This window comes from Neophocaena asiaeorientalis, unplaced genomic scaffold (genome assembly GCF_003031525.2).
Source record: "Neophocaena asiaeorientalis asiaeorientalis breed wild unplaced genomic scaffold, Neophocaena_asiaeorientalis_V1.1 scaffold253, whole genome shotgun sequence".
Classification (NCBI taxonomy): Eukaryota; Metazoa; Chordata; class Mammalia; order Artiodactyla; family Phocoenidae; genus Neophocaena; species Neophocaena asiaeorientalis.
Genome location: NW_020174553.1, coordinates 167,343 through 192,110, shown reverse-complemented (window position 1 = coordinate 192,110; position 24,768 = coordinate 167,343). Strand labels below are relative to the sequence as shown.

Below are 24,768 nucleotides of genomic sequence, written 5' to 3'. Positions count from 1 at the left end.
TGCTCTGTAGATATGTACCTACGCTGTGGATCTTATATACTTGTATACAGTTCCTTGAACATGAGTCACCAAAGGATTCAATTCAGTGTCAAATTCTCAGGTGTTTCAGAGGTTTGAGGAAACATGGAAGACCATGTATTCTATATCTATATCTATATCATCTATTTCTTTCCATAGATCAAAAAAGTCATCTAAGACCCTAGGACACATTTTCTGTTTCCATTTCCAATTTTTCTCCATTCATTTTGCCCTTAACTTTCTTCAGGTGAGTGTTCATCCCCACCACTTATTTACAATGACCCACGGAAGATTCTCTTGAATTATTGGGTTGGCCAAAAAGTACCTTCAGTTTTTAAGTAAAAATAAAAGACACATTTTTGATTTTCACCAAGAACTTTATTGAACAACGTATTCAATAAAATTCAATAAACAACCCTTTTGTTCCACTACCTTCTGCCATTTTTCAGGCAACTTCATAATTCCATCTTCCCAAAACTTTTTATCTTTTTGAGCAAAGAACTGTTCCAGGTGCCTTTTACAGTCTTCCAGGCAATTGAGATTTTTTCCGTTAAGAGAATTTTGTAAAGACCGAAATAAATGGAAATCCGAAGGTGCAATGTCTGGTGAATACAGCGGATGAATCAGAACTTCCCAGCCAAGCTGTAACAGTTTTTGCCTGGTCATCAAAGAAACATGCAGTCTTGCATTATCTTGATGGAAGATTATGCGTTTTCTGTTGACTAATTCTGGAGGCTTTTCGTCAGGTGCTGCTTTCAGTTGGTCTAATTGGGAGCAGTACTTGTTGGAATTCATCTTTCGTTCTCCAAAAGGAGCTCATAATAGAGGACTCCCTTCCAATCCCACCATATACACAACATCACCTTCTTTGGATGAAGGCAGGCCTTTGGTGTATTTGGTAGTGGTTTCGCTTGCCCCACGATCTCTTCCATTCCACTTTATTGTACGGTATCCACTTTTCATCTCCCATCACAATTCGTTTTAAAAGCAGAATGTTTTCATTACGTTTAAGTAGAGAATCACATGTGGAAATAGGTCAAGAAGGTTTTTTTCACTTAACTTATGTGGAACCCAAACATCAAAGCGAGTCACATAACCAAGCTGGTGTAAATGGTTTTCAATGCTTGATTTGGATATTTTGAGTATGTCAGCTATCTCCTGTGTGGTACAGCATTGATTGTTCTCAATTAATGTCTCAATTTGATGGCTGTCAACTTCCACTGGTCTACCCGACCGTGGAGCATCGTCCAGCGAGAAATCTCCAGCACAAAACTCTACAAACCACTACTGACATGTTCGATCAGTCACAGCACCTTCTCCACACGCTGCACAAATCTTATTTTTGTATTTAAGTTGCATTTTTACTTTTCTTGAAATAATAAAGCATAATATGGCAAAAATGTTGCTTTTTTCTTCCATCTTCAATATTAAAATGGCTACACAAAGATTCACCAATTTTGATGTCTTTTTTAAATGCATGCTGATATGACAGCTGTCACATACAGTCTAACAAAATTGTTTCAAATGAAGTTAAAGACGACTAAGTGCCATTAGAGCCATCTTACGGAAAAAACTGAACGAACCTTTTGGCCAACCCAGTACAAGGCCTGAATCAAAAGACTGTTATCCAGCTGAAACGTATCAGTAGTATCAAATAATCCCTCTGCTCAAAATTTCGATTACTCACACTTTTCAATGTCTTATAAAAGGCCAGAGTCATCCTCTTAACAAGTTTGAAATCCATTTTATTCTATTTTTAATAAAAATTGCCTTTTTCGAACTGTAAAATGATTACAAGTTAATTGTAATGACTTGGGCCATAAAAAGGACACAAAGAAGAGAGTGAAAATAATCTGGACTCGAGAAAGCCATGGCAGCATTTCAGTTACGGAAGTTATAGCTGGACTATGTCTGGTGACATTATCTTTGAAATTGTATTAATGGAAAGAAGACAAAAAGTGGGATGAGCTTGGGGGGTAAGTGTTATCGCTGGCCCTGCCCATACGATTCAAAAGGGACCCCTTCCATGTCTCACTCTCTAGAGCTTGGGTATCCCTGCTCCATACCAAGTGGGCACCTTCCCAGGGCAGACATCACACGGCTGTGCTGGCGATCCAGGGGCACCCCCTCGGGAGCTTCTCAGAGAAGTGGGGGACTAGAGTGTTAGAAGGGGTTTCAAAGGTACAAGGATGCCCTGATGTTGATCCAGAGCTGTGGAAAGTGCAAAGCATGGACAAGTTGCCATTATGAGAGATAAGAGAAAATGGAGTAGAAGGAGAGTAAAGCTATGGACAAAGATGAGAAGAGAGTGCAGGTACCAGGAGGAGGAGAGGTACGATGTGCTAGAAAGAGACACAGCCTAAGAGCTGCTTCCTTCCTTAATACTTCCCGGGACTGGAGCACAAGTCCTTAGGCAGCTGTGTGACAGCCCCAAGTGTCCTCGAAGTACCTTGAGTGAGGTACTTCTTCTTGCCACAAAATGGGATTCGCAATGTTTTTACATACAGTAAAGAACACAAACCTTAAGTATGGATCTAAATGAATAGTGACAAAGTGAAAAATCCTTATAAACTTTATACAAATCATTATACAAGTGATGCCAAATCATCAGCAGCTCCCCTGAAGCTTCCCTCCTGCCATCTCCCAGCCATTACCTCCTCCCAAAGTTAACGGATATGTCTACCAAACATGTTACTTTTGCTTGTGTGGTTCTTTGGAGAGATGGAATCATACAGCGTGTGCTCTTTTCTGTCTGACTCACTCAGGATGAACCACCCAGATTCCTCCGTGCTTTAAATGTAGCAGCACTTTGTTCTTTCTCCTTGCTGTGTAGTATTCTGTTGTGTGAATATACCACAGTTTGTGCATTCTCTCCCAATTTATTAACTGTGCAGTCATCCCTCAGTTTCCAGGTTCCAGGTCGCCCACAGATACCAAACTCCATGGATACTAGAGTCCCTTATATAAATGATATATCGATAGTATTTGTGCATGACCTATGCACATCCTCCCATATACTGTAAATCATCTCTAGATTACATACACAGTAAGTCCTCTGCATACGAACATTCAAGTTGAGAACTTTCAAAGAAGGGAACATGCGTTCGCATGTCCACTCACGTAAGTTAATTCCCGTGTCTGGTGTACATTGTCACATGCGTGCACCCTCTACAAGTGGTTGTGTTTTTGTGTACATTACTGTACAGTACTGTATAGGGTACTGTATCTTTATTTCCAGTCCAGGATGTCTGGAAGCAAACATAAAAGCAGTGGTGATGTAGCTGGTACTGCTAAGAAGCATCAGGTATTGGAGGCCCAGAGAAAGGCTGAAGAGAGGCAAAAGGAAGGAAGGAGTACCTGAAGAACCAAACAGATTCACGACTCAGGAAATGGCAAGGGGATTTTCTGTATTTGAGGAGGCACTGTTAGTTTTTGAGGCACAGGACCTGAACGTAGAACGGTACACGAAGGTTGCAGCAGCCGTTCAGAATGCAATCCAGTGCTACCGTGCCATGTATGATGAGAAAAAACGAGCTGCTACCCAGACATCACTGGATCACTTTTTCAAGAGGGTAGATAGAATTGAATCCAGCAAGAAACCAGAACCTGTGCCGTCAGCGTCAGGCGTGAGTGCAATTGCAGCTTGCCCTCCGTCCGTCTCCTGTTGCTGACGATCCTTCAGCTCTACCACCTCCCATCTCCTCTCCCTCCTCCAGTCAGTAACTCTTCTTGCCTGTTCCCTCGATGCCAGCCCCTGGATGCCGGCTGGTATCCTGGACTACTGTACTTTTCAAGGGACTGTACTGTAAGATTAAAACTGTTTTCTTTATTTTTAGCTTGTTTTTTATGTATTATTTGTGTGAAAAGTATTATAAACCTATTACAGTACAGTACTATATAGCCAGTTGTGTTAGTTGGGTACCTAGGCTAACTTTGCTGGACTTACAAACAAATTGGACTTACGAATGCGCTCTCAGAACGGAACTGGTTCGTATGTAGGGGACTTACTGTAATATCTAATACAATGTAAATGCTACAAAAATAGTTGCCAGTGCCTGGCAAGTTCAAGTTTTTCCTTTTGGAAATTTCTGGAATTTTAAAAATTATTTTCAAACTGCTCTCGGTTGAATCCTCAGATACATTACCCGCGGATACAGCGGGCCAACTCTCTAAGGAGCCAAAGGCTTACGCCTGAACATGTTATGTTGCTCAACAGCTATTCAAACCATCCTAGCAGCCAAGTTCACGTGTCCTGTCATTGCTACCCTTACTGTCACGGGTCCACAGCTGCTAAAATGGTGTAGGAAGGTCAGACAGTCCCTGCTTCCACAGAGCACACCCTTCCCTTCAGACCACCACTCCTCCGTGTTAGAGCACCTCTCCTGTATATCGGAGCCTGCCTGCAGAGCCTTTAAGAATATAGATCCAATAAAACCAGGAAAGATGCTGCAGACTATCTCTTCCATCTCCTCCTCTGCAGCTAAGCAACGCCGAAAAAAAAAAAGAGAATCCTGGGCGGAAATTCTGGATCTCCTATATGTTGTGATTATCAAAAGCTCTTATTCCTTCACATAAGTTATCCAGAATTTCTTTCAGATTATTGCACAACATTATACAGCTCTACAACGAAAGGGAAATGTGTGACGATGCCTACAGTCTATACTATTGTGCTCTCCATCTGTACCATACTGGGGAAAAAAATGTCTCAAACTTGTAGGGGGAGAGCTGGCACATCCTTTACTTTCAGAGCTGGTGAAGATGTTATCCCCATTTTTTGTTACTTTTTGTTATTTTGGTGAGTTTCTAGGAGAGGGTTCGAACCTTGTTCCTCTGTCTCCATTTTTTCTGGAAGCTAAAATTCATTTTAAATTTCAGTATGTAAACCAGAATCACAGTTGAGATGGAAAATAAATAATAATAATCAAGTTATTAATAATCAGGTCACAATTTTCTTAGAACAAAGTCCACAACCCTTCAGAGGAGACTGTTAAACTGTCTCTAATTTTTATACACACAAGAAAATAACAAGATAACCAAACGTAGGTCTCTTTTGCTCACTTTACCATGAAGCCCTCACCTCCTAATTAACACGTTTCTCCGTTTAGAGATCAAATTGAGATTACTCCTATTCTTGTACATTGAAAATAAAACACAGAAGGTCAACATTTTAAGCTAATTATTAAAGTAAATACACTGATGAATTGGGAGTTTTGATTTGTGGAGGGGAGTTGATGGAACAGATAAGCGAAGGTATTCAAAACCTGACAGGGAAATGGAGACCGGTTTTCCACGTCCACCACCATTGCCCCCAAAAGTGGAATAGAGGTTCAGCATGAAAGTTGGGATAAATAAAGGCAAACGTTCTTTCATATATTTTTTTTCCCAAAGCAAGAGTGGCTCAGTGTGGCCTCTCTTTCTTTCCCAAGTCTCAATAAAAATCAAATGTAAAACCAGATTAGAATTCCAAAGAAAGAATGGTTTTATAACCCACTGGAAGGGATGTAAGATTTCCTCCTCCATAAAAGTTCTAAATTAAAGAATCTCAAAGCCACGCTGCAGATAAACCTCTCCCGTAGTTTCAATGATCCATGAAGTTATCAAATAAGTTATCGGATAAGTAGAGTTTTTTATTAATGTGGTTAATGGACTAGAGAGAAATTTTTCTTCTGTGTCATACTTTGCCTCTTCAGCATACAAATCTTCAGTCCAATTTGCCTTGCTAGATACACTTAGACCGCATACATGTCTTAACTTTATAAAGTAATACAGAGAGCTTTCACACTGTTGCCTTTTTCTCCCAATTCAAAATCTTCTTATCTAAAGCTAAAAATACTCAAGGTATTTGTTCATATTTTACTGCATCCTGTACACTCCAGAAGTTTTCATTATGTAACTCTAAAATGTTGCAGTGTATATCTGTCTGGGGAGCTAGAAAAAATTATATATTTTCAACACAGTGTATGCAAACATAATGATAATCACAGGTCTGCACTGGCTTTCCAATGAAGCAATCTATAGTGATAGTAGAAATGTCTGATAACGATATCTGAAGGTCTTATCTGTTAATGCAAACTGGGCATAACCTTGCGGGGGGGTTTCTTATTTGCAGCCAGACCATTTATACTTGAAGTATTTAGTATTTAATGACTTTGCAGGACCTTTTACTGCAGTACATGTGACTTCTTTCAGAATATACACCACAGTTAGGTTTTCAATAACAACTTCATTCTAGCATTTGGGCTGCTAAGGTAAGATTTATTATTTTGTCTTCTAATTACATCGTGTGAGAATTTCTCTTTGTGAGGCGATGGCTCTCCTTTCACCTATAGTTAATATTCATGTTGCTAAATACGTGTCTTTTCTCTTACATAAGTAAATTTTAATAAATGGAGGATGCAGACAAGTTGAGCATCAAGGACCAAAGTGATGACCTGTAACCTAACTCTTGACTCACCTGGATAGCAAATCACTTCACCTCCAATTTGTTCTTCCCACCCTACTTCTCAGAGAGCAAAGAATAGTCTAACTCAATGTACATTGGTTTGAAAGGCAGAAACTAATTCATGAAGATATGAAAGAACATGAATTTGAGTTTAAAATAACTATGTCCATATTTTCACGGGACAAGAAATATGAAGGTAGCATAACTAGAATGATGTGAATTGATCATTATTCTAATTCTCTTTAACACAGATGTTTATAGGATAAACCTATGGAATCAATATAAGTAAACTAGCTACAGGAAGTGTATATATTTTACAGTGGACATTTTGCATGTAGAAATGACTTGTATGTATTTAATCAGGACATTACAAGCAGGACAGAGTTAAAAGGTTAAAAACTCATAAATGCTTGTTTGCTTTTATCTCAACCACAGAAGCTGTGGGAAGAGCAATCTGTCATAAAACCTTAGCTTAATTTCAAAACGTTTTCTGAAGCAAGAAGAGATGGCAGTGTTTTGAAAGGGGAAAATAAAATTTTGAAAATTCCAGGAATAGAAATCCTCTATCTTCCAGAAGCTGTTTCCTGAGTAGACTCATGGTAGAAGCAAGAGATAGACTCCTTGCCACTCCAAGAATACTATCATGAGAACATACGAATCTGCCCTCCTACCACACAGCCCAAAGCAGAGCAAATCTGAGGTAACTAGGAAAATTCTGCAATTACTCATCTCACCTCGTCTCACTTCAGTAAAGTCCAGGGGAATGAGAACTTCTTTCTCTACTACAGAAAGTACAAATCCCATAAAATCTAGATTAGCCAGTTGGGTCATGTGACTCACCCTCGGCCAGGTTCCAGAGGGTTGTGTTGACCCTCTCCTTTCTAGAATCCATGGAGTAGGGGAAGAGCATTTCCCCAAAGGAAAGAGTGCTGTCATCTCCAGAAGATGGGCAAGAACTTCCGGTCAAACCAAAACCAAGTGATGTTCTCCACATATGACAAGGGAGATATGAACACCGCTGGAAGGAAATAGAAACAAACAAGAATTTGACTGGCTTCTCATCTGCACTTACATATTTTAAATATTTAACAATTTTAGTGATTATTTAAATTCTAAAGATAAAGAGAAGAAAATGCATTTTATAACCACTTAAGGAAGTTTTCAGAAAAAAACGAAGATGTCTTTCAGAATGCTCTTCCAGGTGAATCCAGCATTTCTCAGCCCTGGGTGGGGAGGTTTCAAAGGACAATTATTACAGAGGGCAAGCACTGGATCCGTTATCAACACGAATTGTCCTTGAAGATGCCGCGTGTGATGAGTCATAGTTTAATAACTAAAGCATTGATCAGTGAGCAGTCTGGGCATGGAATGGGTAGGATATGCAGGCCATGCAGGACCAAGCCAGAACCAAAAGGGAATTCTGCTTTGTATCACATCTACCCACTAAGCCGTACCCAGATTCTAGGGCAGCTGTTTTCAAAATATTTTGTAGCTACATGCTCTACTCACTTTTTAAATTTTCAGATGAAATTTACTCAGAAGTTCAATATACATAAATAAAAGTGAAGCTCTTTGAATTGAGTGTGGAGAGGAGGGAAGCACTTTTCCACTCATCCAGCCCCAATTTCCTCCTGCACCTGCCTGGAGCTGGGGCTTCAAGGAAACCCGCTGGAAATGCACTGTCCCAGGGCACAGTCAGAGTCAGCTTAACAACAAATGAAGGAGCAGGACCTAAAGACGTTAAAATCGTTGCTCTGCTTTATGTCAACTTGCAGTCTGATGATATGATTTTAAGAGTAATTTTTAAATGTGGACCATTTCAGTAGCCACAGTTCCCTCACACACTAAACATGTCATGACAAAACAAGCAGAGAAGGAAATCGATACGGGAGACTTCAGAACAAAGCTCAGAATATCTGGAGAAATTTCTGTTCTTAACGATGGATATGTCATTATGGAAGATTTGGATGCGAAGAAGCTTAGTCCCTATAACTTACTCTTTCGAGGGACCCAGCTCTCCAGTGACGTAGCCACAGTCCAGGGCCTACAGTGATTTGGAAATCTCTGCAGAAAGAATGCCAGCAAACAGTTTAAGGAGGTTAATTAAAGAATTGGAAAGCAAATTTCCCACTTGGAAGTATCTTTGAACACAGTCAAATTCTTCCCATTTGGAAGTATCTTTGCAGAATAAGATTTCAAATAGCTTTCCGGGGAAAAAAACCAACTTGTTGAATCTAAATTAAAATAGTTAGAACACACTTATCATAGTGCCATATGTCCCAGAATAACCACAGAGATTATTATTTGTACTCCTAAAAATACAGGCAGCAGCTGCTTTTCTCACACGGAGACGGTTAGAGAATGAAAGTATGTAGAAAAGCAGCTTTCTTAGCCATGTGTAATTCCTACAAACCACGTAAAGTCTAGTAACTTGAAAAGGGCTTTACAAAAGCTGTTATAATGCTTCAGAATATACAAGGCAGTCATTTTAATACTCTAATAATCCTAAAGCAATTGGAGGTATCATCTAATCCACCCATTCCTTTTACTTTATTTTTATTTTTGTTTTCAATGAATGCTATCAATCCAAATTTCTGTCATTTATTATAAGATTACAGTATCCTCTTTTTATTTTATTTATTTATTTATTTGTTTGTTTGTTTATTTATTTATTTTTGGCTGTGTTGGGTCTTCGTTTCTGTGCGAGGGCTTTCTCTAGTTGCGGCAAGTGGGGGCCACTCTTCATCGCGGTGCGCGGGCCTCTCACTATCGCGGCCTCTCTTGTTGCGGAGCACAGGCTCCAGACGCGCAGGCTCAGTAGTTGTGGCTCACGGGCCTAGTTGCTCCGCGGCATGTGGGATCTTCCCAAACCAGGGCTCGAACCCGTGTCCCCTGCATTGGCAGGCAGATTCTCAACCACTGTGCCACCAGGGAAGCCCCACCCATTCCTTTTAAAGAAAAAGTGCATGCAGTGAGGAAGCAATAAACTTTGTAAGCAGAAAATGTATTTAATCAGATCCAAGTATAAGAAAGGTTTCTCTAACTGGGAATGGAGAACAGCTTGAAGATGGGTTAACACCAGATGCAAGGAGAGCAATGAATGGGGCTGTTGTAGTATTTTCTCAGTGACAGGATTCAGAATTCAGTTCAGATCAAACCAAGATGGCAGTTGTGAGGACAGAGAAAACTTCTCTAATTCAATTGCTCTTTTAGAGGCAGAACAGATCCGATTTCACAACACACAGTAAATGGAGAATCAGACGAAGGAACTGGGATGCCTGCCGGATTTTTGGTCATGGGACTGGGTGTCCTTAGAGGGGGGGAACACAGAAGGAGTGAGACTGAATTAAAGATGATGAATTCCATTTTTATTGTTGAATTTGGGGTTCCTGTGACTCACTCAGTGGAGAATTTTTATTCTTATATTTATCCTGTCTTATGGAACTCAGCTACATTATATGAAGTAGGGCAAGGGGAAGGAAAGATTATATAGTGAAGGCAAACAGTGATGGAAAAAGAGGGCAATTGAAAAACAAAACACTAAACCAGAAATGGAAGAGAGACACTTCTTGGTGAAATATAATTACATAATCATAATAAGTGCTGTTATTAGTTTTCTAAATTTACAAGATCAAAGAAACAAGCAGCATCTGAACTGACCGTTTGCAAAGCTTCACTGCTGGCACAGTATACATACGAGAAGTCAATGAATACACGGGTTCTCCAAGGACCTTTGGTGAGGGGGGATTTTACACAGGATCGTAGAAAGTGATGCCAGGCTGTTTACCGAGCATAGGATTGCTTGTCTGGACATGACTGGCCTTAGTGTCTACATTCACATCTTTAGGACACAGTGTACATGCAAAGTCATCCTTAAACACATTTCGGGTTGCATATTCTAAGACTTCTTGCCTGGAGTTCTTAAGCAAAGCAAGGTACAGGCTGTGAAAGACCATGGTTATTTGTCACAAAACTCTTCCTTGGTCTATTTTTTGCTCAGCAACCAACTTATGAACAGAATGCAGATAATATCAGTCTTGGGTTCAATGAACATTTTCTTCCATATAATATGTAGTATTATATGTCATAGGTAACTGTTATCAATCTTAACAAAGTAAAAATTAAAGTACAAATAGAAGCTGCAATAGGGAAGTGCTGAAAGGAATTGAGAGGTACAAATATCCATATTTTATAAACTAGAGAATAAAAATTACTGGTTATAGTTGGCAGAACAAAGTGTAAGGCCTGAGAATATTATTAATGTTACAAATGTAAGAATTTAGTAAAAAAAAAATACAACTGTGTTGGAGTGAAGGAAGATTGCTCAGTTATAAGTGGGCTAAGTCCTCATCTATCTTAACAAGAGGCTAATAGAAAATATCTAAAAATTGACAATCAAGAGAGTCCATTTTATTCACATTATTTGCAGAAATGCAGGTAATCTCCAGGGGAAAGAACTGTGAGTGGTAGTGATGGGGCAGTGAGCTATTTTTTTTTTTGTTTAAGTCCTCTGGCTTGTCAACCATAGGTGAGTGTTACCTTGCCAAAAGTTTAAAAATTTAAAGATATATAGAAAGGACGTATGCTATGTCACCTGAAAGATTAAAAATGACTCCCAGTTTGGCACAGTGTTTCACTACAGCCATAACCATGGCATTAATATGTGTGAACAAAGAATGTGTCAATCAGAAAAAAAAACATGTTGAATGTGCTTGTGCATGTAACGATGTAAAGAGAAGAGCAAGCCTCTACCAACAGACACAGGGAAGAGTGATTTGACTTAAATTAACTGCAAAACTTTGCCTAAGATCACATGCTCTGTTATGGTCTGAATGTTTGTATCCCCCCAAAATTCATATGTTAAAATCCTAACCCCCAAATTGATGGTATCAGGAGATGAGGCCTTAGGGAGGTGATCAGGTCATGAGGGCAGAGCCCTCATAAATGGAATTAGTGCCCTTATCAAAAAAGCCTGAGAAAGCTTCCTTGCCCCTTCCACCATGTTAGGTTACAGTGAGAAGCCAGCCCTCTCACTGTGGGCCTCACCAGAGACCAAATCTGCCAGCGCCATGGTATTGGACCTCCCAACCTCCAGAACTGTTAGAAATAAATTGTTGTTTGCAGGCCACCGAGTCTGTGGTGTTCGGCATAGTAGCCAAACAAACTAAACACGCTCCATGTTATCATTCCACACTCAGCAAGCAACCTTGTGTTTATAATCAGACTTGTCACTGCAGCAAGCCTGTAGGGAGAGAAACCTCGTCACACCATCACAAGTATTCCAGTCTGCGTAGTTTTATTTTACTCTAAATTAATACTTTGGCATTCAGAATTATATCTAAGTCTCTGGAGAACCTAGTTATTCTATGTGAACGTCTTTTAGTCTGTTAAACTCTGTGAGACTAACAGAAACCATGGCCTGGGAGACTGAGAATAAGGTTTTGGACAGCGTTTAACTCATCATGGACCTCCTGCTAGACAACCACTGGGCGTCTTCTGGGAATTCCTGGGCTTTACAACACCTGTCTTTCTGCCTTCAATGGTTTGACTAGGCCTCCCTTTGGTTAGATCAGTATACATCTTTGCTTTCCTCCAACTTCCTCGATGTCTATAAGGCTGCGAGTCATTCATTTTTGAATAATCCACACGGAATCAGTGCTCTAAGAAACAGGCAACAGTTCTTGGGTCACAATCTCAGTCCTTTGGATTTGCTCTTAAAGTTTGAGAAAAAGCTGAAGAGGAAAACATAACCAGACACAAAATCAAGTGTGGCATATCTGAGACTGGAGAAAGCGGGCCCCTCCAGGACGAACCTTTTACTCAGAAGGTCCTGTAATCAGAGGCAGATTTGCTGTAAAGCTAATGAAGCTTAACTTCAAGGCAGCTCACTTAGAGGAGGCCTAGGGGATTCCTTTGCAATGTGTTCATTTCTCTAAAACTTTCAAAAGTGAGAGACTTTAATACGACTGGTTAGGCTGCTGTCTCTTTCCTCTCGACTTCCTCTCCATCACAAATCCCCTGGAGTGAGTTGGCAATGGAGGAGCCACAGGCCTCTTAGAATCTGGCTAAGGGAAAGTTGAGGCGGGGATATACTTACTTGGGTTTAATATGTTTACATCTCACAGTTTTTTCCACATATAGTTCAATTGTTGTTGATTCACCAGGCATCACCGAAATGAATGTATATATCCAGAGATCATATCGTGATATGAACAGGCCCTATGATTCCCAGCACAGGACATCTGTAAGTAGGAAAGAAGAAATAAGGTTTGAAATGTATGGAGCCAGAAAAGTATGGGGAAAATTCTTCTAATTATCAGACATGTAACTGTAAGGGGAGTTCTCATTGACACCAACCAAACTGGAAGCTCTATTCCTTCAGGAATATTCTCAATAACACAGCATACATCAGAGCAGCAATACAAATAGTAAGTATAGCTTATTTTGTAATATCTCATGTTGAATGCATCCCAGCTCTCAGTTATGAAAAACACACTTTAACCAGCTACGGTAGAAAAACAGCTTCGTTACCTTCTGTAGTTGTTATAGTGAATATTACAAAATCATTTGTCAGAGAACAAGATAATGAAAGAGCATTAAATATATATGGGGAACAGTACGGTGGGATTTGTGAGGCAGTTCATTAATAAATGTATTAGAGTAAGTTCGCTTCTAGATTTTTAAACATTCAGAGACTATGTAAGTTTTAAGATTTTTGTGGGTTTTTTTCTTATCCTATATAAATGTTCACATTCGTATCTCACTTTGTGGTTTAAACTTTTTATTCCTTTTATTAAAGAGGCCCTCCCCCCCGGCCCCAAATTGTATAATCTTCAGGCAAGACAAAGCTGAGCTCCAACGCTTCATGTAATATCAAACTTAAAGGAGTCTCTTAAAATACAAAGTGAAAGATAAAGGGTACTCTGTACACAAGTTATTACCAGCCCTTACATGGCATGTGCACAGAGAAGGTTGTTTCCAGGGAATAAAAAAAATGTAGAAATATTCAGTTTAAATGTCTTGACAAATCATACCAACACAAGTTTCAATCAGTTGCACCTAACTTTCCCTAACTTCCTCTTCCAGGTGACCTTTTCAGTTTGTTTATTAAAGGAAAGATGCCAAGAAAAACATCTATTTGGATGCTCTCTAAAATTCCAGACACTTTTACAAGGTAAAAAGTACCTTGTAAAAAAAACTTAAGGCATGTGGCTCATGTGAAGGCTGTCAGTGGTATTACAACAAAAGAAGTCCCATTTAGGAACAAGTGAGGTAGCTGTCCTAAATGATTTCCAAAATCATAAAAAATGAACGCGACCATCAAAGTAGAAATGGATAATAAGTTGCACTCCAATTCTGCATTTATGAAAATCAGGAAAGCACAAACTGAGATAGCTAGGAATGTTTATTCTCTCCAGGTAGAAGCCCAAATTATACAATAAAATTTAACAGCAAATATAAACATCAGGACTATAATATTAAAATGTCACAATCTTTGGCATGTCTCTGTGAAGGGCTTATCATCCAAATACAATGCAAAGAGAAAGCATAGAGGCTCCTACTGGAACAAAAAGAAAGAAGGGAGAAAAGAAAGCTAGTTCAGTCATAAGCTGAAAAGTAGGAAGTGATGGAGAGACAGGAGGCATGACGTAGTGAAAGAAGGAGGAAGGAGGGCAGCTTAATGGAGGACCCGTGGGTGCCCAGCCATGAATTAAGTGTTTTATATCCTTGGACATCACTTAACAGTCAGAAACCCTGAGTGGTAATTATCATAATAACCATTTCACAGAATAAAACATTTAAGCAAAGAGAATAAAATCACTGTCTGAGGACACATAGCTGTAAGAGATGAAGCCTGAGTTCACAACCAGATCTGTCTGACTCAAGCCCACGCTCTTTTCATTCTCAAGGTCCAGATGTCATGGATGGCACTGGAAGCATAACTTCTATTTGCACATTGTTGGTTGGCTAGACTTGGTAACAACAAGAAATATACTACCGCTAACGCAGCACATATATTTAGTGCTTACTATGTGTGAGACAGAATTCTGAGCACCTGACATATATTGCTTTGTTTAACCCTAACAACTGTGTATGGAAAGTACAATACTATTCATTCCATTTGACCAAAGGGGACATTTGTAGCATGGATTTCTGCTCCCTAGGCTTCTTCTTTACCTAACCGCCACTGGATGATCTGAACTAAATGATATCAAGGGTGCCAATGAGATTCTTTATCTGTTGTGGCAATGATGGAGGGGAGGGAGGAGATTAAAACAGATCAGAAGAAGGAAGATAAATCTCCAAGAGCCATAGAGACCCTCTTTTTATATTTTCTTCTCTTTAGCATTGTAAAAGCAGTATTGATTGTAACAGAAATGCAAACTCTTCGAAGTGATTAAAGAGTACATTTCCTGCCACACCCACTGTAATCCCACTTGCAAGCAGTTAGATTGATGCATATAAACATACACACTAAACTAGAGCTCATGCACTTAAGTTGGCTTCATGATACATGGTGCTGTTTTATAAATAGTAGTCCATATTGTGTATGTACCATAATTCATTTAAGCAGAACTAAAAGGGTTTAAATCTATTCAAGATTCCTGTATCAACAAAAGAAATTTCCCCTATGCTTCTGTAGAAACATATCACAGGGTTCTTCTAGTTCCATCACCCTTCCCTACTCTTAGTAGATGCTCAGAGCTCTACCGTGTCAGCAGATCTCTTAACGGACCTCTACAAAACTGACTCACCAGATTAGCCGACACTCTGTTTCCCCAGTGAAATATAGCCGATGATGACTGCAGTTCACTAAGTGCTCAAAGCGGCCAAACTGCTTTCTATTGGGTCTCTTCTGCGTCCACCAGTTTCCAAGAGTCAGTTGTGTTTCTACCCAGATAAGTTTGTGCCAGTTTTACATGTTATTCTAATTATAAATTAAAGAAATATGAGTACAAATATAGCTGTTTATATGAAAGTGAAATTACATTTTTTTAACTTAATAAAGGTGAGACGCTAAAAATAAAAGTGCTATGAAATTAGATACAAAAGAAAACTATAAAAATTGGTGGGAAATTTACAAAGCTCTACCAGGATTGTGAACTCAGATTGCTTTGCATATGCCTTTAAATTTTTATTTTAGTACTGGAAATACATCTACATACTAAGGAAAAATATTGTCCTTGAAAGGACAAAGTTGATTTCTTCCCTAGTCACAGTAAAGAGCTAAAGAGGTGTGGGAATATTTGTCTACTCTACAAGGAATGCTTAAAAGGTTAACCTTATTTTAGAATATATATAACTGACACAATTTTAAAAGAGAAAGCATCACATTAGTTAATATGCACCTTATCTCCTTACCTACCTGCCAAAACATGTAAAAGGAAGTAAGTATTTAGGAAATATTAACCTTTTACTGAGTATATCTTGAAGAGTAATGAGAAAGAAATGATAGATTTTAAGCTTTAATTGAAAAAATGGAGAAACAATTAGAAAAATAAATAAATATAAATAAATGTTCAATGCAAAGATGTAAAATATATGCTGTCAAAATGTCAGTGATGCAATTTATGTGAAATGTCTTTAAAAATGTAAAGCAACATAGAAGTATAATGTATGTAGATGAGAAATGAATTCTTTATCAGAATTGAAATAACAAAGTTTCTGTGATCTTTGTTAGAAAAAGGCTACACGCATACAAAGAAATAACAGTCTTTCTAGGGAAAAACAAATGGTTTAAGAAGGTAGAATTCATACTATAAAGGATGTTTACATCTATTTTTTTAAATTGTTTATTTATTTATTTGCACCAGATCTTAGTTGCCACGTGCGAGATCTTTAGTTGTGTTGCAGGCCCTTGCACTGGGAACATGAAGTCTTAACGCTGGACCACCAGGGAAGTCCCTACATCTATTATTTTTTTATTGGAGTAGAGTTGCTTTACAATATTGTGTTAGTTCATACTGTACTGCAAAGTGAATCAGCTATATGTATTAGACAATATAGAAACAGAATAGATTATCATGTGCAAGTGTAATTTATCCAGGAGATGTAGAGTTAGTTTAATTTTTAAAAATCAATGTAATTCTACCATATGACCCAGGAATCCCACTCCTGGGCATATACCCGGAGAAAAGTATAATTCGAAAAGATACGTGCACCCCAGTGCTCATTGCACTATTTACAATAGCCAGGACATGGAAGCAACCTAAATGTCCATCAACAGAAGAATGGATAAAAGAGATGTGGTACATGTATACAATGGAATATGACTCAGTCATAAAAAAGAACAAAATAATGCCATTTGCCACAACTTGGATGGACCTAGAGATTGTGATACTGTGTGAAGTAAGTCAGATACAGAAAGACAAATATCATATGATATCGCTTATATGTGGAATCTAAAAAAAGGGGTACAAATGAAGTTATTTACAAGAACAGAAGTAGAGTCACTGGTGTAGAAAACAAACTTATGGTTACCAGGGGATGGGTGGAGGGAGGGATAAATTGGGAGACTGGGATTGATTTATACACACTACTATATATGGTAGTGAAACTAATAGGTTACTAATAATAACCTGCTGTATAGCACAGGGAACTCTACTCAATACTGTGTAATGGCCTATATGGGAAAATAATTTCTTTTTAAAAGAGTGGATATATGTATATGTATAACTCAGTCACTTTGCTGTTCACCTGGAACTAACACAACATTGTAAATCAACTATACTCCAATAAAAATTTTTTTAAATCAAGAAAAGATGAAATAAAGCAAAGTGCCTATAATGTTTCCTCAATAAATTCCATTCTTTCTGCTTCAAAAATAAAAAAAATTAGGTAGAATTTTTCTAATAGCCATTCCAAGCTTTATAAATCTTAGGAAAAACTTAAACACATACATCCATTTGTCCTAAATCAATCCCACCAGTAACATAGCGAATAAAACAATAAGTAGCAATCCTGAATCTTAATATAAATTGTTATTTAAAATATTTAGAAAACATTTACAAATTTCATAATAATCAACACTTAATCATTTGCTTATTAGAGACAGACCCCTAAGTATAGAATATAAATTAAATAAGTTTACAGCCCAGTACCAGCCCAGCTCTTGCTGCATAGAACAGAAGCTATTCTTTTAATTGTAATTTTATAAAATACTGACTTTAACAACCCCTCCATATATTCATCAACATTCTGATCCTTAAAGGAGACAAAACAGGTGAGCAAATAAATTTAGTTTTTAACAAGGCATGTTGTCTGGACAGGTAATAAATCATTTGCGAATATAAAATTTCATTAAAAATGGATCTGGGCTTAGATAAATACGCCCAATAACATTGGCTTTTCTAGCCAACCCAGCAAGACAAAGATAAGTTATCTGATATATCAAGGTACAAATACTGGAAAGGAAGAAACAATGTTATTATTTGTAGGAAATCCTGCTGGAAGAACTGATTAATGCAACATGTCGGGGTACAATTTGACAATATGGGGAAAAAACTTACCTTTGATGCAATCATTTTAGCACAAGAAATTTACTTAAAGTAGATAACTAGAGAAGTGAGCAAATATTTGTGTGAAAGATGTATATCATAGCTTTATTTCTTTGGTCAAGAAAAAAATAGAAACACCCTTTATGGCCCAAACCATAGAATTGATTGAATAATACCTATAAAATGAGATGAGAGATATATTATAATCAGTTATGTGGACTTAATTCATCTGAATACAAATCGGCTGGAAAAAGTCGTTGGCCATGGGTGTTGAGCACCTTCTGGTACATCCTTTCTCAGTGAGCTCAGTTACAAGTCCAACCACCTCTGCCCTGAGGCTGTTTGGGAATCTAGACACAGGGGCAGTAAAGTAGGTCAAGGCGACCACAGCATAAGACTGCTCAGGTGGGGCTTGTTTATTGCCTACTACAAAAGATGCTGAGCCCTTAGCCCCAGGTTCCTGAGATAAGTTGCAAATTATTGCGTGTAGAGCTCTCATCCAAGCCATTGAGTTATCATGCTAACGATCCTGCTGTTTGCTGTGCCGTGAGTAATGAACTGTCTTTTCAGACTCACTGAGAATCTTAGTCTACCTTCGGCACCTCTGTTATGAGGGCTGAGGTTTTTCCTTAACCGACTCCTTGCTTCTTCATCTGCCAATTCTGTGTCACTTCACTTCTTTGTGTTCTGCTTTCTGTTCCTCAAACACAGGGCAATAATAATGCATATTTTCTAGACATATTTGAAGATTAAGTGAGATAATACATGTAAAGCACTTAGAACAGTGCCTGGCACGTAAAAGTGTCCAAAAAGTATTTAGCAATCATTATTATCAACATCATCCCCATTATCATTAGAATGACACAATATATTTAGTAAACACCAGAAGCTGTGTTATATTTGCTAAATAAAACAGATAAAACTCTGTGCACAAATGGGGAAAATGTAAACAATTGTTGAATCTGAGTAAAGAGTATACTGATGTTCTTTGTACTAATCTAGCAAATTACATGTAAGTTTAAAGTTAAATCAACATAAAGTTACCTAAAAATCCAATGAGTACAATCAATACCAGTATGAATTTATCTATACACAATGCATTTATATATGTGTATGTGTGTATGTGTGTAACACACAGACATCCTATGCACACTTATAAACACACATAGAAAAAATAAATAAAATGTCTCATTGATCAAAAGCAATTGCCCTCCCCGATGTGATCTGGTTCAACTTTCTTTTTTTGCATTATCTCATTATTTTCCAAATTTCTAAATAGACGTAAATCGTGCTTAAAATAGAAAAAAAGAGCGTCTTATCAAAAAAGGAAATTAACAACTCTTTTTATGGGAAGTTTTGCATAAATAAAGGCTTCAAAATACAACTCAGCCCCTATGTCTTTATATCAATATTTAAATGAAGAAATTTAAATGAGGTATTTCAAATAATGTTCATTATTTGAGTAAGTTGGGAAATTAGGCATTCAGAAACTCATGAAGTTAACGACTGAATAAATACATTAACGTGCATGAAGTTTTGGGTTCCAACTCAGTTTGGACTCCCAGAAAGTTTACCACACCCCCCAGCCTTAAATAACCGTGGAAGTGAAGGAGCTGGTGCCTTTGAACCAACCGCCAGACTTTACTTGATCAGATGAACGCATGTTCAAGTTACATAGGGCAATTCTAATTATAAATTAACACATTGATCAGAGGAAAAGATCTGGCACTGAGTGGGAAGATCAGAATACGTGAAATTCCAGTACTGCCTGCTCAAAACAAAGGAGAATGAAAGACTCATCAGGAGTGAAGAAAAAAGAGTAAAGCCTGAGTTGGCAGAATCTCAACAATCGAATTTAGGTTCCAAAGGAGTCTTTGTTGCCTGGTTCGGTTTCCTGACCCACAGCACAGATCTCAAAGGGCTCCCTGGAGTGAGGAGAAGAATCTCTTTCAGGAAAACTTTGCCAAAAGTTTGTTTTCTTCAAATGAGAAGGCTAATAAAGATGACTGTCATTCTCCCACGTAAGGCAGAAAGTGCCAATATTCACATGTTTCTGCTGAAAAATTCATATTATTCAAGAAACAATAAAAGCACACTCTAACATATGAATATATTTGACATTTTTAACCATTGGACTTTTTTCCATATTCATCTATTCTATCTACTCTTGGATATAGCAACTGAATAAATGTTTAACAGAACTTCAGAGAGCGAACTTGTTCCTAAATAAAAAAGGTTTTCATTATAAAAGTAATTCTGATAAACAAGAAAAAGCTTCCTACGTAGAGTGACAGATGAAAAAGTAAGCACTACTTTCATTCCAAATGTCCCAAAGAGAATGCAGTATTGGGTCATAGCAAGAGAGATATATCACTATAGATGCTTTCACTACAAATGATGAAATATCAAGAGAAAAAAATGCTGCCCCAAGAATTCCTCATCTCTCATAACAATAAATGCCCAAGGAGGTGGCTCCAATGGCTACTTCAGTATCTCAGTGTAGAGAGAACTCTACATGGACCCACATTAATTGCTACTTTCCCAAGCAACACAACCCCAGACAACATCCAGAGGCTGGAAGGATCAACTTACAGTCTTGGGTTCCTTTACCAGAGGCCCCCAATATACATCCCATTACATCTCACTGACCGAGGTTTTATCTCATTTCCACACCTAATCCAATCACGGCAAAGCGGGAAGGAATTACTGTGATTGGCTTAGACATTCAACCCCTGGGGTGCCCAATAATGAGAAAAAACGGAGATTCTGCTGACAGAGAATACTTGTGGGAGAGGCACAGGGGAGTTCCGGACAGTGTAAGACAAAAGCCAGATTCTTTACCGTAATATATGATGTCGGCCCATCTTTTTAGCCCTTCAACTCCGTTCCTCTGCAAACCCTATACTCTTCCGCTGCAGCTTTACCTGCTGTTTCCTGAAGAGGCCAAACATACTCATCTCATCTTGAAAATTTGCTCCCATCCTTATATGGCATGTCTCCTCACTTTCTTCCAATTATAATTATTTTTCTCTCCCGAAGCCTCGTTCGAAAGCAGCCTCATCTTATCTCCCATAGAAGAATGCACACCTCCTTTCTCTAGCCTTCTGTAGTTTGGAACTTCTCTATCTGGTACCTTGCCTTTCTGCTTTGCATCAGTCTAACCTCACTGACTCCACTGGAATAAAAGCCTCTTCAAAACAGAAATGGTGTCATCTTCATCTTTTACACGTGACTCTGGTGCTTTCAATGTAAAAGTGATTTAATAAGCACCTGTAGAATTCGTCTAAAATGTCATCTCTTTTAGAAACGTTCAGTAAAATTCCTCAACAGAGCCCTGACTGTCATTCTCAATTTCTGTTAAGAATCTAGGAGATAGGTCACCTTGAAACTAATTTCAGAGTAAATTCAAACTAGATTGTTAAGATTTAATGGCATCTTTGGGTTGTCTATTTTTAGAGAAATACATTTACATTTTTAAAACTTCTAGAGGATTTACAGTATTACTCTACCTCACATGAATCTTCGGGATATTTCTGCTAAGAAGGACAAAAAGAGATCTTAAACAACTCATTAGATCCTGCTCTGACTCTGCCCTTTTCCATTTATCAAGTCTCATTTTTTGTCTTCTTTGTGCTTATTCTAACGATCTCTCCCCTCATTTAATAATACAACTTTCAAAATAAGGATGAATTAAATCAAATATTGCAAATTCAAAGAGATAATATAGAACAAACATTTACATCTCTCCAATCAAATGAGAATCTTATTTTAAAAGATATCCAGAAAGGAGACACCATAATCACCTTGGTAAGTCATGTTTAACATTTCCTAATCAGGAAACTTTTCTTTTGATCTGGTCTAAATCTTTTGTGCTGCATCTTGAACCCCCCTCAAACTTACTCTGTTTGTAATAGAGATAATACTAGACTCTTTGTATCTATGTTAACCATGACTAAGGATTGTTTGGGTTTTTGTCCTGGTTTGGTCACCCAGCATCTAAATATTCTGGCTTGCCTGTGGAATTCTCAAACGTACGAATCTTAACAGAAGTAGACTGTATCTATCTTTCCCCACAGAAGCAAAAAAAGTCAGATCCTCTTAACCTTAAACCCCTTCCAGATAGCATATAGGCTTGTAACATAGACTGGAACAGTGATTCAGCCACTAGTGATACAGGAGAGATTCCATCCTTGAATGGCAACAGTGGCGCTGGGGCCATCGCTGTTACCAGTGTCATGGGAGGTCTTGTAAGCTCTGGTGTCCAGTGTTCAGAAGTACCAGCAGCAGGGTCCTGTGTCATAAGACTGGCCCTGGTGGCCTGCTCTTCTTCATTCCTGCCTGTTTCCCAAGACTGTTTCTCCAGTATAATCAGAAATTCTGTGAGTTTCCGAATCTCCATTCAAACTTCTCTTATGCGTCAGTCTCTGTTACTTGCAGATAAGAACCACAGCCTGTATTTTATGTAACACTGCAAATGTCAACGCTCATATTTCTCTGGTACTTAGTCTCAAATTACTTTTTCTTTTCTTAATTTATTTATTTTTGGCTGTGTTGGGTCTCTGTTGCTCTGTGCGGGCTTTCTCTAGTTGCGGCGAGTGGGGGCTACTCTTTGCTGTGGTGCACGGGCTTCTCATTGCGGTGGCTTCTCTTGTTGTGGAGCACAGGCTCTAGGTGCACAGGCTTCAGTAGTTGTGGCGCGCGGGCTCAGTAGTTGTGGTGCACGGGCTTAGTTGCTCCGTGGCATGTGGGATCTTCGCAGACCAGGGCTTGAACCTGCGTCCCCTGCATTGGTAGGCAGATTCTTAACCACTGCACCACCAGGGAAGTCCTCAAATTACTTCTAAATCATTATTTTATTTGTATGTGAAAATTCAAAAAATTAATGTTTTTGTTCTTCATTTTGGTCATCTTTTTATTTCTGATTTATGAGTTTAGAGGAAAAAGTTGAGGATGAACTTTGTGTAACTCTTTTCTACATTCCTTTAAAGTCTGAAATTCAGAAATGGATATAGAACTCATGTGAAGTTCTGTGAATGCTACTGATATGGTAAAGTTGCCACTGACCTTTAAACATTCCATAGAAAGCAAGCAGGTACGTGTTATCCATGCGTGAAAGGCCAATTGGTTTTCTCTTGACCAACTTTTCAACAAGGATGGCTTTACACTTCCTGAATAATAATAAATCTCAAAAATGGGCAAGACACATTATTTTGTTCTAAATATTCTATTAATACATACATCTCCGTGTGCAGGAGTTTATGTTTTTGCATACCGCATGGACAATGTGAAGTCTTTACTTTTTTTTTTTTTTTGCGGTATGCGGGCCTCTCCCTGTTGTGGCCTCTCCCATCGCGGAGCACAGGCTCCGGACGCGCAGGCTCAGCAGCCATGGCTCACGGGCCCAGCCGCTCCGCGGCATGCGGGATTCTCCCAGACCGGGGCACGAACCCGCGTCCCCTGCATCGGCAGGCGGACTCTCAACCACTGCGCCACCAGGGAAGCCCCAGTCTTTACTTTTTGACCTTCTGACTGAAGCACCTCAAAGAGCAACAGATATCCAAGAAAATCAGTCTGTTTTGAATTCAGTGGAACCCTGGAACTTTAAAAGAGCCCAGCTGCTGCTCTCAGAATAAGAACCTTTCTGAAATGGTCAGAAATAAGAATTTCGATACATCACAATTATACGCAAATTAACATTTCATTGGTCCTATCAAAATTATATGAGAAAACAAACTCATAAATTCTGATGATAAAAAGACAGATAATTGTCCACCTGGGCTACCTCTCATGTCCGGGTGGCTCTCTCAGTGGTCATGCTGTCGCTTCTCCTCTTGCCTCCCCCATCACACCCCACCCCATCTCACCCATCTCCCCTTCGTCGCCTGCTCTGTGGCTTGAGAGACTAATTTCAGATGGCATCTCCTGGGCCCTTTTGCTGGCCAGCTTCATTCAGGCCAAGGGAAATGATAAGCAAGTCAGAAGGCCAGAGGGGAGAGAGGTTGTGGTACTCTGCCCTGTTGTTCTCTGCTCTAGAAGCCAACCTCTTAAAATATCCACTTTCCTCTATGACTACAGCTCCCACTGGGTCTCCTCTCTTCCATGGTTCTAGCTTTCATTGGACTCCAATAACTCCACTTTCCTTCCATGTCCTGTTGGCACTAAGGGTGAGGCAGACGTTTCCTTCTGCTCTCTGTGGGCACCTCACCAGCCCCTGCTCATTCTCTTGACTGTGACCCACACCTGGGTGGGTAGTCCCTTAATTAAGTCTGTCCACTTGAACCACCCGGGGTATATTCTATCAAAATCCTAACAGCTTACAGGATGTAACAGCTTACGTGACGTATTTAACATAAACCAAGGCCTTTTTTTTATCATCCTTTCAGCCCAAGAACCTGTCTGGTTAGCATCCTGCATCCATTCTTTAGAGAAGGACTCATGGATGCAAAGCTCAGGAAGGCGTGATAAACTCAGAATGCTAATTTATTAAAACATAATAATAAATATTGTCAGGAGGGTTGGAAGCCTGCGTCTTCCTGCCAGCTTGCCTTTTTACTGTAGCATTTGCATGAAAACCCAACAGATAGTCAAAATATTCAAAACTGGGGCTTCCCTGGTGGCGTTCAGGTTGAGAGTACGCCTGCCGATGCAGGGGACGCGGGTTCGTGCCCCGGTCCGGGAAGATCCCACATGCTGCAGAGCGGCTGGGCCCGTGAGCCATGGCCGCTGAGCCTGTGCGTCCGGAGCCTGTGCTCCGCAACGGGAGAGGCCACAACAGTGAGAGGCCCGCGTCCCGCAAAAAAACAAAAAAAA

At 39.1% G+C, this 24,768-nt stretch overlaps 1 pseudogene; it reads right to left on the bottom strand.

The window, feature by feature from the left end:
* The window catches only part of LOC112407953 (serine/arginine repetitive matrix protein 1 pseudogene), a 28,730-nt pseudogene extending 6,373 nt beyond the window's left edge, over positions 1-22,357 (bottom strand).
* Between the last annotated feature and the right edge of the window lie 2,411 nt (positions 22,358-24,768).